Source organism: Gymnoscopelus braueri (genome assembly GCF_963280865.1).
Source record: "Gymnoscopelus braueri genome assembly, chromosome: 4".
In the NCBI taxonomy this organism is placed as follows: Eukaryota; Metazoa; Chordata; class Actinopteri; order Myctophiformes; family Myctophidae; genus Gymnoscopelus; species Gymnoscopelus braueri.
In genome coordinates, this window is record NC_137605.1 from 58884458 (window position 1) to 58892026 (window position 7569).

A 7569-nucleotide genomic window follows, 5' to 3' on the forward strand; every position below is an offset into this window, starting at 1 on the left:
GAAAAGTAACTAGTAACTAAAGTTTAATAATTTAATATAAGTTTAATATAATTGTAGTGGAGTAAAAGTACAATATTTGCCTCTGAGATGTAGTGGAGTAGAAGTAAAAGTACAGAAAATTGGAAATACTACAGTAAAGTAAAAAATACCTCAAAATTGTACTTAAGTACAGTACTTAGCAGATGTACGTAGTTACTTTACACCACTGATTATTTCATTGAATCTGGAAAGTGGAAATTTTGATTTGGTGGGTTGCATACATGATCATAAACATAGGATAAAATATAAAAAATAATAAAAGGTAATACAAGTTAAAATAGGAGATTTCTTCTATACAGTATATACATTTTTTTAATACAGTTTTCAGCTTCACCCAGTTGAGTGCTGCCCACGGAGGAGTGCAGGGGGGGGGGGTCTGTTTTTGTTTTTTATAACAGACATTATACAAAACTACATTTAGAATTAGTAGGCCTATAAAATGAAATGCAAATAAACAAATACAAAGTATGGGCATACTTTATAAAGATATCAATGCGTTCAAACATTTAAAGTCTGCATGTCTTTAGTGTTATTCAGAAGTGTTTCTATGTAGTGGTCCTGGTTCATCATTGGTCTACCTTCTGGTGGACAGATGTTACTACAGTCTGTGCTGACTGTAGTAACATCTGTCCACCAGAAGGTGGCAGAGCAAAGCAACTGTCATTCACTCACAGCAGCTCTGAACAACGCTTAATTGTTGCCTTACTTGAATAAGTATTCATATTAATATCAATAAAACAGCCTTCATCCTTATGCAGTATTAACCCTATAAAATGTATGATTTTGACGTCAAGCTTTTTCAGGGCAAGGACCCCTTAGCTGACAGAGAGAGCAGAGACCCCCCACTACATATTGTATGCAATTGTGTTGCAGACTTTTTTCATACATTTAGATAGCCTGACTTCTTTGACAGCACTATCATCAGTGTTGTGTAAATGTATGTATTTGTTTACACATGGTCTTTTCTATTATGTTGGATTCGTGATATGTTCAGACATTTAACCACTTGGACCACCAATGCTTAGTAAACATGACCTTTGACTCGGTACATGGTCTGGTCTTTTTCCCTCTACACCAAACAGAAAACAGCAGTTCTACAAGCAGTAGAGCTCGTAGAACTTTTTGGCGAATATTTCCACCAGAGTAGGGATGTTAGGTTTCAAGTGGTTGTAATCATATTTTTAATAATTAATCATTATAATTTAGAAGGTTTCTATCACACAAAGATTTGGTGGGCCCCTCTGTAGTAACTCTGATGACCCCTAGGTGTCCCGAACCCCCTGTTGAAGACCCATGTTCTACATCTACGCTGTACTTAGTGTCTATTGTAATACTACTTGGTACAGGTATTTGTCCACTACTTTACAGTCAAAATTGCTCCACCAATTGAAAATCTGCTCAATGAAGAATTTAACCAATAAACTTTATGAATCATCCTGCCATAATAAGTTTAACATATTCATGGTCAACAACATTCCACCATTTACTGTTGTTCTTTATCGCTTGGATGCATTTCCTGAAACTCTAACCTCATTCCCACAACTCTAAATCGCCTACTTTTACTCCACTACAAATATGTGAACACTTTACTTAAATAAATATATTAAAATATAAATGTATTACATTATAAAACATACATTAAGCACTTTAGGCCTATTTTATACCTAGACTGTTTGAAAATAGCCGATCTACAAGCATCGCGACGCGTTGTGAGCTTGTAGATCTGCTATTTTTAAACAGTTAAGTACTTTTACTTTTGGTACTTTAAGTAGATTTTGATACCAATACTTTTGTACTTTTACTCAAGTACATTTTTAATTCTGGACTTTTACTTGTAACAGAGTACTCGATCTACATTGCAGTATACTTTTACTTAAAGGGTAAGACCACTTTGGTAGAGGTTTGGGTTGTGTAGTTACCTTGCCATGATGTAACTCCAAAGGTGGGCAAGAAATTAAAAATAATTGCTCCATTGATTAGAAATTGATAATTCAAAATATGCTCCTCATTGACTTACATTGTACGGTAAAACAGCTCTCAAAGTCACTATTTTAGCACATAAATGAACCCAAACAAAGTTGATTCAGACAATATAGAGCATCACCAAACCCAGTACTGTTTTTTTTTTTAATAAAAATGTCAACTTCCTGTTGATTTTACTATTAGAAGATCTGGATCCGGATAAGCGGATCCAGTCTAGGTTTTCTACTTAATAAAAATGGCAAAATCAAAAGGAAGTTAACATTTTTATTTAAAAAAAAAACAGTACTGGGTTTGTTGATGTTCTATATTGTCTGAATCGACTTTGTTTGCGTTTGTTTATGTGCTAAAAGAGTGACTTTGAGAGCTGTTTTACCGTACAATGTAAGTCAATGAGGAGCATATTTTGAATTATCAATTTCTAATCAATGGAGCAATATTTTTTTAATTCTTGCCCACCTTTGGAGTTACATCATGGCAAGGTAACTACACAACCCAAACCTCTACCAAAGTGGTCTTACCCTTTAAGTAAAATATTTGAGTACTTTTTGCACCACTGATAACCACATGCACCAAGACATTAAAGTCAGTGAATCACTACAACAATTATGTTACCAAATGTATAATCTCTCAGAATCTGTCGACACCGCTGCCCTAAACATGTAGTGTTGTTGTCAGCAAGAATAAACACAGAAGCACCCAGGAGGAAGTAGACTTAGAAAGGGGAGGAGCCAAACCGGGTTCCTGTTTCTACACAAAAAATAGGAAAATAAAATAAAAAATCTCCTTTTTTTCCCTTACCAAATGGGTTCCCAGATTGCCAAATGTATAGCATCTTCTAATCATTGTGCAAATCATGACAACAGTCAATGCAAAATATTTGCATCAAAACTGGACAAATTGTTTACAAAACAAAATAAATCTTCGACTCTCAAATAGTCGAGGATAATTTTTACTGTCCCACAACAGCCAATAATCACCCCTCTGAAGACAAACAGACCGTCAACTTGTACTTGACTCTCATTGGTCATCCATCCTCTCCCTGCCTAGCCGTCCCCTGTGTGTCCCTCTCTCTCCTGCCCGTGGTGGGCAGGGGCTCCCTCTTTCTTTGGTGTTTCGCCCTGGTTGGGTGTGGTTATACGCCTAAACCCTAACATTTAACCTCACAAAAACTATGCTAACCCTAACCTATGCTGTCCCTAACCCTAACCTCATAAAAACGATTAATGTTTTAAAACCCTCCTGCAGTGTTCGATGACAGTATCATGTCAGTATCATGTAGGAATCATGTCAGTATCATGTCAGTATCATGGTCAGTATCACGGTCAGTATCATGGTCAGTATCATGACAGTATCATGTCAGTATCATCATGATCAGTATTATGTCAGTATCATCATGATACATATCAGTCCAGGGGTCATCGAAATTCTAAAAGGTTGAGAATTACCTGGTTAAAAAGAACTGTTTACTCATTAAAACAAGTTTAAAGGAATATTGAGGATTTGTACTGTGTACAGTAAGTGTGTACCATGTGGGTGTGTGTTTTGTGAAGAGAGGAGAGAGTGTGTGTGTGTGTGTGTGTGCGATGGCCTTTAAGAGGGGCCTCGCTCATTCATGACGCACGCACACACGCACACACACACACACACACACACACACACACACACACACACACACACACACACACACACACACACACACACACACACACACACACACACACACACACACTGAGCATTCCATAGCAGCCTGCCGCTTTGTTATGGCAGTGGGGGGGGCGGGGCCGTGGCCATTGTGTGTGTGTGTGTGTGTGTGTGTGTGTGTGTGTGTGTGTGTGTGTGTGTGTGTGTGTGTGTGTGTGTGTGTGTGTGTGTGTGTGGGGGGTTGGGGGGGGGTTACCTGTATTACTATTGTATACTTGTGTGGACCTTAATGTCCCCACAAGTACAGTAGAGCAGTGGTTTTAGCTTCTCCCCGGGAACACTACACGCTACAAAATAGCAGGTTTACAAGCTCGCAACACGTCGCGATGTGACGTGTTGTAGATCTGCTATTTTCTCTACTTAAAAAAAATAATAAATAATCCCACTCATAAATGAACTTTTTTTTTTAAGGGAATTATTTTGAAAAAATAAAAGTTTGAATTCATTTTTTAACTCTAACATTTATGGGAATTTGGGGGATTTTCTTTGTTGAAATTATAATAATTGAAAACAAAATGTAAAGATAAAGGGGTATTTAACCGCGACCCATAATGTGTCCGCGGCCCACATAGGGACCTGATCCACTGCTTGGGAAACAAACTAAAAAGAATTAGAGAAATAGACATTGTGAGGACAATGTTGTTCCTACAGTAGTGGTATTGAGGTTTTAAAAAAAATGAGTTGGGCTTGCAATTAGGAAAAGATTCAGGTTGGGGTTAGAGGTTAGGGTTGGAGTTATGCCTGATTTATACTTGGTGTCGAGCAATGAAAATAGCAGATCTACAAGCTCACTTTGGCTTAATGCTTAGGGTAAAATAAATGCCACATTTTCTTTAATGGCATTGTTGTTCTGAAATGTCCATGTCCTCACAAGTATAGTAATGCAAATGTGTGGAGAGAGAGAGAGAGAGAGAGAGAGAGAGAGAGAGAGAGAGAGAGAGAGAGAGAAGAGAGAGAGCTTTGCAGACTGTTGGGGTCTTCAGATGTGTGCTCTCAGTGGAGCGAGGCAGTAAAAGTTGTAGCACTGTAAGATCTCACTGTATCTGTGGAAATCAACCTGGGAGCTGATTCCTTTCCATTCTCCAACATGAACACTGAACAACAGCTGAAACAGTGAGTTGTTTGATGTTTGGGGGATATTTGACACATTTTGGGGGCTGAAGTGTTTGTAACTGTAAACAAACTGTGGCTGTGACACCAGTTTGGTTCTCCCTAAGTGAATGTATGCATGTACAGTACACCAGTGGTGAAAAGTAACTAAGTACATTTACTCAAGTACTTTACTTAAGTACGATTTTGAGGTACTTTTACTTTACTGGCATCTTTCCAATTGTTTATACTTTTACTTCTACTCCACTACATATCAGAGGCAAATATTATACTTTTACTCCACTACAATTATTTGAAAACTTTAGTTGCTTAGTTACATACATTGCCCTATATACATTTCGGCCATTTGAAAATAGCCGATCTACAAGCTCACAATGCGTCGCATCGCGACACATTGTGAGCTTGTAGATATGCTATTTTCAAAAGATTTTTATACATTTGAAAACTTGTGAAATGGGACATACTGATTAATGGGTACTTTTACTTTTGTACTTTAAGTATATTTTCATACCAATACTTTAGTACTTTTACGCAAGTAAGTTTTGAATTCCTGACTTTTACTTGTAACGGAGTATTTCTACATTGCTTTATTGATACTTTTAATTAAGTAAAAAAACTTGAGTACTTTTTCCCACCACTGTAAGTGTTTTTGAGTTTTTCATTTGAAATGTTAATGTATATTCTGATTGTAATCATTGCTATAGTGTATGTGTTCAGTAACAGGGGTCTCCCCACCTGTAAATACATGTTAAGGTCGGGATTCAGATGTTATCCAATCAGAAGAGAGAACACCACAAAGATAATTAATCAAGTTTAATTTGATAGTGTTTGAATTCCATTTTGTCTGCTCTTCTTTATCACCCACTGTCATTTAACTCTGAAAGTGCATAGATTGATTGTTATGGGTAAAAGAATGTACGCTACAGTTGGATTTGACTGTGAGTAGCATTGTTATTGAGTAAACTAATACAGTGTGTTCTACTTATACTGGTCTGTTACTCCAGTGGTTCTCAAAGTGTGGTCCAGGGACCCTCAGGGTTCCTTGAGGGGGTTCCAAATGGACCCTTACAGGTCTGTAAGACTGGTCTATCCTGTGCAGTTAGCTTACACTGTTGTGGAAAAGTTATATGGGTACACGTTTTATAGCAGCGCTTCTCAAAGTGGGGTCCGGGGACCCCCAGGAATCCTTGAGGGGATTTTAGGGGGTGCCCAGGAAAAATACTTTAAACCTACACTACTTTCATTTAAAAAAATTTGAAAGAAAGATTCAAAAAATATTTTTTTATGGGGGTCCCTGGCGCAAAATCTTGTCAGATGGGGGTCCGCAGCCAAACACATATACATTTGACTGGAACATGGTTTGAGAACCACAACTTTAGAGTGTGTTCTACCAGTCTAGATCGTCTCTGTCGGGCGGAAACCTCCAAAACTTTACTTTACTTTTCTTCAAATTCAAAAATAGCTAAAGTAGCAGATCTACAAGCTCAAAACGGCGCTTCACACCGCGTTTCGGGCTTGTAGATCTGCTACTTCTGATTAGTTTTATGTGACGCTGTGGTAGGACGTTGATTTACGGAAAAAACACACAAACTTTAAACACAGAGATAAGAGGTTTCTGCCCGGCAGCAACGATATGCTGTCTAGTCCATTGGTTCTCAAAGTGGGGACCTGGGGAGGGGGTGCTGCGCAATGAGCTTGTAGATCTGCTATTTTTGTCATGAAAATGTGTGCAAACCTTTGAATATATATATTTTTAAAGCAGACATTTGTAACTCAAATCTTTGCTTCTGGGGGTCCCTGTAGCAAACATATTTTGAGATGGGGTTCCGCGGCCAAATACATATCATTTTGGGGGTCCTTGAAAAAGTTTGAGAACCACTGGTCAGCTTCCATACATTGTAGTTGTTGTGGGGGGAGAAAAAAAAAGTTCCTTTTGAAGAAAATGGTTTTATTTCTCCCCTCGAGGGGAAAAGCGTTAGAGTGTAGATGATCCCTGTTGTCATGGAGACCTGTTACCGTGGTGACTGAAGGTATTAACAGGACTCTGGTTCCTGACCAGACTCTGGTCTGGTCAGTGACTCTATTCCCACTCTGGTCAGTGGGAAGAGTCAATTTCAGTCAGTGACTCTATTCTGGGAAGAGTCAATTTTCCCACGTAGATACTTTGTAAATAAAGCAACTTCTATATCAGTGGTTCTCAACCTGTGGGTCAGGACCACCAGGTGGGTCCCCACATGTTTTGTTTTTTTTTTTTGGGGGGGGGGATCCCAGTGACAATGTCAATGACTTTTAAGACATGTTTAATACCTAAAAAAAGAAGGAAAATAAATTAAATAAAAAAAGGCCATTACTGCTTCAAAAAACAAACTGTACTATAAAAACTGGCTAAGGGGCCTGGGCCTAGCGGTCCAGGCGCATACCACATAAGCTAGTAATCCAGCATGGCAGCGTATTGCGGGTTCGACTCCCGTTCCCGACGACCTTTGCTGTATGTCTCCCCCCCATCTCTCTCCCCATTTCCTGTCAGCCTACTGTCCTGTCCAAATAGAGTATCGCAGTTCCCGCCCACTTCCTGGTTTTTCCTGGTGCCGGAAGGAAAAACTCAATGCATTTTTCCCATTGACATTTCCAAAAATATTTATATCAATTAATTTAAGCCTAGAATCAAGCCATCCAGGGTCCTGGTGAATCATGACCATAAAAAGTTTTTTTCTGTGATTTTTTTTATTTTATATT